The sequence below is a fragment of the Crotalus tigris genome, unplaced genomic scaffold (assembly GCF_016545835.1).
Source record: "Crotalus tigris isolate CLP2741 ecotype Arizona unplaced genomic scaffold, ASM1654583v1 scf7180000018832.79924, whole genome shotgun sequence".
Taxonomy (NCBI): domain Eukaryota; kingdom Metazoa; phylum Chordata; class Lepidosauria; order Squamata; family Viperidae; genus Crotalus; species Crotalus tigris.
In genome coordinates this window covers 7,501-18,586 of record NW_024097222.1, presented here as the reverse complement: position 1 = coordinate 18,586, position 11,086 = coordinate 7,501, and the positions used below count along the sequence as shown (strand labels likewise).

Genomic DNA, 11,086 nt, shown 5'->3' with positions numbered 1-11,086 from the left:
ACAGGATGGAAGCAGTTCCTAGTAAGGCCGCCTTTTGCAATTGACTAATGGCGAATTTGTCAATGCCGATAATGTGTCCAAGTGGTGCTCCAGTTGTTTTGGGATTGCACCTAAGGCACCTATTACTATTGGTACTACCCTTGCTTGCTTTTGCCATAGTCTTTCTATTTCTATTTTTAGGTCTTTGTATTTTGTTATCTTCTCCAGTTCTTTATCATCTATTCTTTCTCGTCTATTTTTTCTCGTCTATTCTCCAGGCACTGCCACGTCCACTATCCAGACTTTTTTGTCTTTCTTATTTATTATTATTATTATTATTATTATTATTATTGTTGTTGTTGTTGTTGTTGTTGTTGTTGTTGTTTTTGTGTTGGTGTGCCTTCCCCTAAATAAGCCAGAGTTTAACTGAGCTTTGAACTAATTAGCCAATGTGAACACCAGAGCTTCTCACAATCTCAATTTACCTTATCTTTATCTGATCAGTTGAAGCCTCCTTTGGTGTATTGTGTAAACCCAGTCATTTTGTATCATTCGTTAGAATTATATCCTCTGATTTTCTTTTTTTAATTTGGGAGTTCAAAGTAGACGCCGTATTCCCATTTCCCCAGAATTACCTTGCTGATCCTCGGAACTTGAGTCATTGAAGATTTTTCAATCCCAGGCCAGGACTTTAACTACTGTGCTGTCCTGGTTCTCAATTTTAGGAGACAGAAATGCTGGACTTCAGTCTAAGTACACACTCTCTAAGCTCACCGTAACTCTTCAACTTTTCAGCCCTCCACGATTACACGGCGGTGGGTGAAATCTGATCATAAAGTGTTGGGTATTCACTCCAATCTTCCCAATCCAATTTACAGTCACGTTACCCCCTACAGCAGTGTTTCTCAACCTGAGTGACTTTAAGATGTGTGGATTTCAAGCCCCCCCCCCCAGAATTCTGGGAGTTGAAGTCCACACTTCCTAACGTCTCCCCCGTTGAGAAACAACGCCCTACAGTGCTCCTCCTGGTTCTGTGCGGTAGTGTAGTGGAATCTCCAGCTAGAGTAGGGAGCAGGGTAGAGCAAAGAGACTGGTGAGCTTGGACATTTATTTATTTATTTATTTATGAGACTTATATACCACTTTAAGTGCAAGCACTCTCTAAGCGGTGTACACCAGTAAGCAATGTATATATATATTTACATTGCCCCCAACAATCTGGGTCCTCATTTTACCTACCCCCGAAGGATGGAAGGCTGAGTCAACCTTGAGCCGGTGAGATTTGAACCGCTGACCTGCTGAACACAGTCAGCTAAAGTGGCCTGCAGTACTGCACTCTAACTGCTGCGCCACCTCGGCTCATCCTCCACAGGAGGAAGTAGGAGTGACCAGACCCATCCCCCACCAAAAAAGCGCCTTTATCTGCCTGTTCTCAAGAGAATGCAGTTAGTCTGGTGAGATTCCTGTAAATAGGCAAGCAGCAATAAAGAAGCAACTCTGATCAGCTCACTCTGTCGTTCTAGTTCCGTGGGTCTGACAGGTGGCTAAGCAGTGGTTGCCAACCCACAGCACCCATCACAGAAGTACCTACAGGTGGACTTTGTGGGTTGGCACTCACTGGCACCCGCAGGCTTTCACTGCTTCCGTCTAAAACGGGTAGGTAACCTTGGCTCTTTTATGACTCGTGGACTTCAACTCCCAGAATTCCTGAGCCAGAAGATCACATGACCCCTGGGCCAGTGGTGGGATTCAAATAGGTGAACAAACGGTTCTCTGTGTGGATGCTGCTTCCGGACGTCCATTCTGGGCCTGGGCGACAAAAAATTAGCTACCGGTTCTGCCGAACTGGTGCGAACTGGCTGAATCCCACCACTGACTATATCTAATTTTCTTTCTTGTTGATCTTGCCTTCTCCAGTTTCATGACAGAGAGAGAGAGAGAGAGAGAGAGAGAGAGAGAGAGAGAGAGAGAGAGAGAGAGAGAGAGAGAGAGAGAGAGACAGATTCATATATTTTTTTTCATTTGCAATAATTCCTGCTTAATTGCAATGCTGCCTCGGTCTTTAAAAAAAATGGCCTGTCATCTTCTTTCTATTTAATGTTCCTATTCGTCTGCTCAATGTGAACACACATAATTTTGCTAATAAATCTGATGTATCTATGAGAGTAGAGAGTAACTATTTCTAATTAGTTTGATCAAAGATTCCTTCTGTATTTGGTGAATAATAGGAGGTAGTCTAATGAAAAATTCTACAGTGTTTGAGGTAAGAGGGTCGTAAGCAGGAAAGGAATATTTACAAGGAAGACCAATATTTCTTTCTAAAATTATATTAATGTCAGATGCCTCATCTACCCTCTAAGGAATAAAGCTATTTTCTGAATTCTGATAGGATCTCTTCCCATTCTTAAACCGTAAGAAATTTCAGCTGATGACTGAAGGAAAGTTGGCTTGGCTATTATGGACTCTTGGCTACTTTTTTTTTCTTTTTTTTTTCAAAATTTTATTTATCATACAGTTAAAAGAATACTGGATATAATGTGACATTCCAGTATATACATTCTTATCAAATTATTCCACATTTTACAATCGATTCTTCATCTCTGAATATGCATCTAAATTTTATATACAATACTTAATCTGTTTCTCTATTTGCTAACCTAAAATTACATATATTTCTATCTTAATGCTAGCCTATAATCCCAACTGTCCTTGAATCCCTCCAGCAGTAAAATTTATCCCAGGTTTCGAAATAAACTGATCTACATTTGTAGACTCTTGGCTACTTTTCAATGGATTAGTTATAATACAACTGTACTAATGAGTCATTCCCCCCCCCCATTTTCCCTCCCCCAAAATATCCTTTCAATGAGATTTAGTCCTAGTTTCTCTGTGCAAAATCTAGCCCTTATTGTGCCCCCAAATCCTTGTGTTTCTTTCTGATCATTTGCACTCAGTTGGGAAGGAAATTGTTTTCCAATATTTTTTCCTTAAAGAGGAAGAGAATGTTGGAAGGAAAAAGGAAAACCGCAAAGAATTATGAACTGTCCCTCTATTGATGTAATGGAAAGACTGGTCCATATTATTTTAGGTGGCCAAGCTTTAATGAATGTGACGAGGCCGAATCTATTATGTTTTTGTTGTGTCTGTTTCTTTGCTCCATCAATGCAGGTATTTTATTTTTCTCTTTTCCCAAGAACCCATTTCATATTTTCATTTATTTATTTATATCCCCCGTTTAATATTTTTACAAATAACTCGGCTGCGAACACATCAGCACACCTTCCTTCGCCTATTTTCCTAACAACAATCCAGTGAGATGAGTTGGGCTGAGAAAGGAGGAGTGGTCCAGAGTCACCCAGATGGCTTTCATGCCTAAGGCAGGATTAAAACTCACCTCTCCTGGTGATTGGTCCAAAGTCACCCAGCTGGCTTTCATGCCTAAAGCGGGACTAGAACTCACCATCTCCTGGCGATTGGCCCAAAGTCAACCAGCTGGCTTTCATGCCTAAGGTGGGATTAGAACTCACCATCTCCTGGTGATTGGCCCAGAGTCAACCAGCTGGCTTTCATGCCTAAAGCGGGATTAGAACTCACCTTCTCCTGGTGATTGGCCCAGAGTCACCCAGCTGGCTTTCATGCCTAAAGCGGGATTAGAACTCACCATCTCCTGGTGATTGGTCCAGAGTCACCCAGCTGGCTTTCATGCCTAAGGCAGGATTAGAACTCACCTTCTCCTGGTGATTGGCCAAGATTCAACCAACTGGCTTTAATGCCTAAGGAGGGACTAGAACTCACCATCTCCTGGTGATTGGCCCAAAGTCACCCAGCTGGCTTTCATGCCTAAGGCGGGATTAGAACTCACCATCTCCTCATGATTGACCCAAAGTCAACCAACTGGCTTTCATGTCTAAGGCGGGACTAGAACTCACAGTCTCCCTGTGATTGGCCCTGAAAGGGCAGGCTGAGAGAAAGTCACACAATTACAATTTTGCCAATGAAGACCAATCTTTAAAAGCGTACCATCATTTGCACACCTGTTCTGGAAATGTGTCTCTTTGGTTTACATGTAATGGTCCCCTGAGGATTAAGTAAAGTGCTTCAGATTGGGAACCACGATTTTGCAAAAGCAGGGAAGTTATCGATACCTCACTAAGACACTATACAAGGAAGGAGGGGTTATTTTAGAATTCAGAGTCCTGCAGAGTGACATAGGAATAGAAAAAGAAGGAACCATTTTTTTAAAAAAACAAAAACAAGAACAGGGAAGCTTACCATCTTTCAAAAAAATCCAATTCCACTTCACAATTCATTGATTAAGGAGTTTTCTTGAGTGCCCTGGCCCACTTCTGCTTATCCAACTGAGACAATGAATAAAGGAAACACTAAAAGGAATTTTTTTCCTAGCTGTTGTGTTGCTCACAATTAGGCCCCCTTAAGTTGGTTTTCCAAAAGTTAACTACAGCAATTGAATTCCACTTCTGAACATATGACTTTTCCCTGGGCTTTTATCTTTCTAGCCCAGAAAAAAATTGGTCATCTTTTAGAAATACAAAGATAGTTCAATCTATTTTTCAACACCGTGTCATACCATGGTGCTTGGCTCAGCCTGGGAGTGTCCTTGGCTGATTTTGGACATTGCAGCTCAGCAGCTGAAAACTGACATGGTATTTTACCATCAAGGAGAGCCAAGCAATAGGCTAGGCTAGGAAATTGAAAGCACACCCAAGAGGGGGCACACAGGAAAAAAAAATCATAGACCATGTGAAATACATGCAACTATAGTTTCACCTGGGAAACTGTGAGCATCCTGGACCAAGTCAGGTCCAAAAACGCTAGATAATTCTTGGGAAACTAATTAAGGAGAGAAGCAACCTGGAATTAAGGAGAAACTTCCTAACACTGAGAACAGTTAACCAGTGGAACAGCTTGCCACCAGAAGTCGTGGGTGCTCCATCACTGGAGATTTTTAAGAGTCTGGAGGGCCATTTGTCTGAAATGGTATAGGGTCTCCTGCTTGAGCAGGGGGCTGGACTAGAAGCTCTTCAAGCTCCCTTCCAGATCTATTCTGATTGATTGATTGATTGATTGATTGATTGATTGAACTTAGCACTCACACAAATCAGCCATCAACCGGCACACAGAGATAAACAACATCTACATACTGTTCAGAAGAGACAATCAAAAAGGCCACAAGACCTTCTCACCAGCAATCAACACCCATATGAGCAGAAGATTAACATCAAGACTAACACTAGGCCAACAATTAAGAAGTAAACAATATCCCAATCAAGGAACTCGGGCAGCAATGGCAAACCTTTTAGAGACCCGAGTGCCCAAACTGCAACCCAAAACCCACTTATGTATTGTCGGGTGCCGGGTGGGTTTCGCCCTTGGGTGGGGGTGGCCCGTTGGGTGGGGGTGGCCCGTTGGGTGGGGGTGGCCCGTTGGGTGGGGGTGGCTGCGGTGGTAACGGCAGACTGGGTGGGACTAAAAAGTTCAATCAATCAATTCCAACGTTGCGAGATCTTTTTTTTTCCCGTGAGAAGTTGAAATTGATTGATTGAACCTTTGTTTTTTTTGCACATGGCGGTGGAGGCCTAAAGCGAAAAGGTTTTATAAAACCCAGCTGAAGGCCTAGGACTGGGGCGATGGCGCACGTGCCCACAGAGAGGGTTCTGCGTGCCACCTGTGGCATGCATTCCATAGGTTCACCACCACAGAACTAGGGTCACCTTGAGGTAAGATGAGTGGACTACACATTTAATAAATAAATAAATAAATAAATAACAAGCCACCAGTGCACACAAACAAGCTGCCAATAAGTCACAGCCTAATCAAGGAACCATCAAGAATGTCCCCACCATCCCTGACAGGGCAACCCACCAGTATATAAATAGAGAACAAACCCCACTCTCTTCTAGCACTGATGACGTTACCTAGTTGGGTAATAAAACATCTGCAAGAAAACAACCAAGCTTGGAGAGCACCAAGGACCCCACATGAAGTATTCATTTTGGCTACATAGTCCTTGACGGCTTTATTAATGGAGTTGACTTTAAAAAAATGGCCAAATGTCAAAAAAAAAAAGAACCATGAACGCTACCTAGACTTAAAAAGTAGCCCCAAAATGTCATTTCAGCAAAAAAAAAAAAAAAAAATATTCCAGGGATAAGATAAACTCTTCTCTTTCTTTAATTAAAAAAAATAGACTGCACAAATCTGGTTCAGCCCTATCGGTTTTTGTTGACTGTAACTTTACCTTGGTTCACTGGCGTTTGTCTTGTCACCTTTGAATGTGGCCCCAGCTGTCTGTAGTTTTAACTACTGTTTGTGCATGCAGCCTTTTATCTTTTGCATTCGTGCAGAATAAACATCTGCTCTCAGCTTGAAAGGATTTCACTTTAGGTTAATTAAAGGAACACGAGATGATCAAACTCCAAGGCGTGAATCCTCCTCCTACGATGTCTTGATAAAGCTGCTTTAGAAGCTGGAAGAATAGGAAGAATCGCTACTTTGAGGGCTCCAAATTGCTTGGGTTTTTCAAGTTCTCAGTTCCAAATATTCTTTCCTCTTCCTCCACTATTAGAGAATGGAAGATGTGGAGATAAAAGGACAGTGTATTGTAGAAAGAAAAATCTTCATCAGGGTCCAGTCCAAGCTGGGAATAAACAACATGGAGACTGCTTTAGAAAGAAGGTTGTAATTTATTGAAGAGCAGAGCCAGACAGAAAGATGGCTCTGGAAAAAAGCGACCACATGGAGCAGAGTGATGGGCTTTTATACCTTCTGGGGCTCTGGAGATTGTTTCCTGTTCCTGTTTGAGACTTTGTATTTCCTGTGTCATGTACTTTGACCTGAGTCTGAGTGTGCCCTTTTGGTATTGGTGGATTAATCCTATTATGTCCCCAAAGGTCATGTCTTTTAGAGTTTGGATGGGGTATGTAGATTTAGGGGTATTTGTCTTCCTAATCTTATCTTCTTCTAGCTTCCTGGCTCCAACCTTTCTGAATGGATTATTACATCTGCATTTCTAAAAGGTGGCTTCTGCTTGGGGCTATTAAGAAAAACTGAAAAGAGCAAACGCAAGAGAAATTTTTTGCTGTATGGGAAAAATGGATAAATTTCATACAATTTAAATTGGATATGAAAAAATATCATTTAGCTTTTTTATAATTTGTATAAAAACTCTACTTTTTCTTTTTCTTTTCTTTGTTTTTCTTTTTTAAATACTTTCTCTTTTTAAGGTTTATAATTCTTTTTTCATATATATTTTATTCTTAATTATCTTATAATTTTGTTAATTTTTTTTAATTAAGCCTATATTCTGCTCTGGGAAGCTCCGGGGGGGAGGGAGGGGGTGGTTTGGGAGGGGCTGGGGGAGGGTTGTATTGTTTTGCTTTTTTTGTTGTTGTTGTTGTTATTGTTTTTTTTCTGTCTTTGTAAAAGTTTTTAAAAAATTTTCAATAAAAAAAAAAAAAAGAAAAACTGGGCATGCTTTTCTGCCTTTTTAAAGATCTTCTCCATTATTCCTTTGGGGAAATATATTCTGCCTTTTTAATATTTCCCAAAATATTTCTTTCTCTGGATTCTTCCCACAGTATGATGGATCCAATCCTTGTGGCTTATTTACTTACTGAGCCCTGCTTCCATTAATGGAGGTGTCACTGTGCCATTTTGGAGCTGGTTAGGTGGGAAGTAAGGAAGAAAATGCTATGCTTTTTGTCAGATAAATCATTCTGTTACTTCGGTGTAGGGTTTACCATGTGCCCCTCCCACCCTATTACTGTGGTTATTAAGATTCAAATTGAGGTCCTATGTTTCCTCCAGGTGCCCAAGAAAGACAGAGAGAGACAGACAGAGACAGAGACAGAGATAGGGACAAAGGGGTGGAGACAGAGATCTGGAGAAGGCTGGGAAAGATGGAAGGAAAGAGAATTAGAGGATCAAAAGTCAGGTGGATGGACTCAGTGGCAATGGGTGCATTGTGGAAGACCTGAAGGATCAGCAAGAAACAGATCATCCTGGAAAAGTCTATATGTTGTTGATAAAATTGGTCACTGACTTGATGGTGTATTATGAATCAATCATTTTTTTAAAAAGGGCCAGTCTGATTTAACAGTTAAGGTCCAAGCTAGAAGCTAAGGGATTGTGAGTTCTAGTTCCATCTTAGTTATGAAAGTTGGCTGGGTAACTTTGAGACAATCATTAGGAGACTGTGAGTTCTAGTCCCACCTTAGCCATGAAAAACTGACTGGGTGACTTTGGGGCCTGTCCCTCTCTCTCTCTCTCAGTGCAACTCACTTCACATCGGGTTGTTTTGGGGAAAAATAGGAGGAAGGAATATTAGAAATATTTGTTACCTTGAGTTATTTATAAAAATAATAAAGATGGGAATTTTTTAAAAAAATCACTCAATCAATGGAAAGACCAAGCTATCTTGAGAAGGCTATAAGGCTGGGAAAATACATATTTCTAAGTATTAGACCACTTCAACATGTTTTCTGTAAATTTGTATGTTTAATTGCCAAAGGAGGGGGAAAAAAATCACTGTCCACCTGTTTACAAATCTTTTCATATATAACAATCAGACCAAATCCAGTTGAAGCAGAAGGACAAGTTCCATATACATGTAGTCCTCAACTTACAACAGTTTGTTTAGTGACCTTTTGAAGTTACAACAGCATTGAAAAAAAGGACTTACTGTATATGCCGGCGTATAAGGCAACTTCCGCAAGTGCTAAAATTGGCGACAAAGACGGGGGTCGTCTTATATGCTGGGTCGCCTTATACACCGGCATATACGGTATGATTGTTTTTCACATTTATGACCCTTGTGGCATCTCCATGGTCACATGATCAAAATTCAGACGCTTGGCAACTGACTCGTACTTACGACAGTTGCAATGTCCCAGGATCATGTGATCAACATTTGTGACCTTCTGACAAGCAAAGTCAGTGAGGGAAGACAGATTCACTTAACAGCTACCGTATATGCCGGTGTATAAGGCGACTTCTTCAAGCGTTAAAATCGGCGCCAAAGACGGTCGTCTTATACGCCGAGTCGTCTTATACGCCAGAAATACTGGTAGTTTCCGGCGTATAAGACGACGTTCTAGGAATGCGGCTCGGTGATAAAGACGGGGGTCGTCTTATACGCCGGGTCGCCTTGTACGCTGGCATATATGGTATGTTGCAGACTTAACAACTGCAGTGATTCCTGCAGTTGTTAAACTGCAGGACAATGATTCCTGCAGTGATTCCTGCAGTTGTTAAACTCTGCCAAGACAGAGTTGCAAAGTGGGGTGAAATTCACTTAACAAATGTCTCACTTAACATAAATGTTGGACTCAGTTGTGGCCGTAAGTCAAAGACTACCTGTAAATTCTTTTCTGTGATTTCCAGAATTCTCTGCCAGTGCTGAAATTGATGGCTCAGGGATCCTGAGTGCGAAAATTCCCATATCTGGTAACTCTCCTAAAATCCGAAAGAAAAATTTCTGCTGTTCTAAAGCAAGAAAGACGTAAACGCCAGAGCTACATAAATCTCCAAGGAGAATCACTTAATCTTCTTCTTAGTAAAGAGAATTATGTTGCCCCATAGCACGAAACCTTGTAAGACACAAATCCATGCTATCTTTTGCACAGGTCATAAAATAGGGTGTAAATCCAAAATCGGTATAATTCAATTAAATTCTCATATGTATATATTGACGGACAAGAGAATAAAAAACAGATTGCTGAACAAAGGAAACCAGAGTTCTCACTTGAGGCACAAACATCCAGGCTCAAATTATCCTACTATTCAGGTCATCCTTGACTTACATCAGTTCATTTAGTGACTGTTTGAAATTACGACAGCGTTGAAAAAAGTGACTTATGACTGTTTTTCACGCAACCTGTGATGACCCAGGGCACAGCACAGAGGCAATGCAGTCAGCTGGCAATTCAAACAGTTCTTTTATTGCTCCAACTTCTCCCCAAATGCTCCCACTTTTGCTGGCAAGCCTCTAACAAAAGAACACACACACTCCTGACTCTGGATGAAAGTAGGTTCAAATACAGTCTGGGTAGCATAAGAAAGTACTCGAGGCCATACAGATAACAAGAAAGAAAACATAAACTTAAGGAGTCTGTTTGAATCCTAGTTTGCCTGAGCAGTTTTCAAAAGAGAAAAATCCGAAATACAGTCCGAGGTCTTTAAACATTCAAGTAATGTGGTCGGTCAATCCAATAGTTCGAGTTTCCAGATTCCCAAACAGAAGACACATAACAATACACAACACTCCAAGAATCAGCGCTTGTTCCTGACAAATGCGTCTCCCCACAGCGTCTCCTTAAATCTCATTCTCCAGGTGTGCCTTGTGGAGAGGGGCGGGATGCTCTCCTCCCGGGTAACTGAGCCTGCCTGTGTTGTTCCCTCCTTCTCTCCACTCTCCATGCTCTAGGATCAGGTGGGGGGGTGGCCCTTGCTCATCGCCTGAACTCTGCCTCTCCTGTTCCTCCTGTCCCAATCCTGAAGGGCCCTGGCCTGCCTCGGCCTGCTCTTCCCCACATTCCTCTGGAGCCACAGACCCCTCTCCCTCGGCCCCCATTGGGTCCCGTTCCAGCTTATTTTTCTCCACAGATTCAGGTCCGACGCAGGCATGACAGTACCGTTGCAGCATCCCCATGGTCACATGATCGGACATTTGGCAACTGATTCATATTTATGATGGTCACAGTGTCTTGGGATCGTGAGATCTCCTTTTGCAACCTTCTGACAAACAAAAGTCATTGGAGAAGCTAGATTCACTTAACACCCGTGTTACTCATTTAATAACTGCAGTGGTTCACTTAAAAAGTTTGGCAAGAAAGGTCATAAAATGGGGTAAAACTCACTTAAGAACTGTCTTGCTTAGCAGCAGAAACATTGGGTTCAATTGTGGCCGTAAGTCAAGGACTACCTCTATATTGTCAGAAAACTGAGATCTTTGGAGAAGGTTAGAAAAGGTAGGAATGAGGATGTCCAACAGGAAGATAGATGGATTCCATTACAATAGCACTAGAAGTCCTGAAGGACCAAGTTTGGGTCAGTTCATCATAGAGAACATCTATAAGTGTGGTGGTGA

The 11,086-nt window shown here is 41.6% G+C and overlaps 1 long non-coding RNA gene across 1 annotated transcript in view; it reads right to left on the bottom strand.

The window, feature by feature from the left end:
- Positions 1-5,628: 5,628 nt before the first annotated feature.
- LOC120314122 overlaps positions 5,629-11,086 on the bottom strand; it is a 7,115-nt gene continuing 1,657 nt past the window's right edge. The window contains exons 2-3 of the long non-coding RNA XR_005558345.1: positions 9,355-9,453; positions 5,629-6,637 (exon numbers count right to left, since the gene is read on the bottom strand). This is a non-coding gene — a long non-coding RNA (uncharacterized LOC120314122). The remainder of the gene's footprint in view (positions 6,638-9,354; positions 9,454-11,086) is intronic.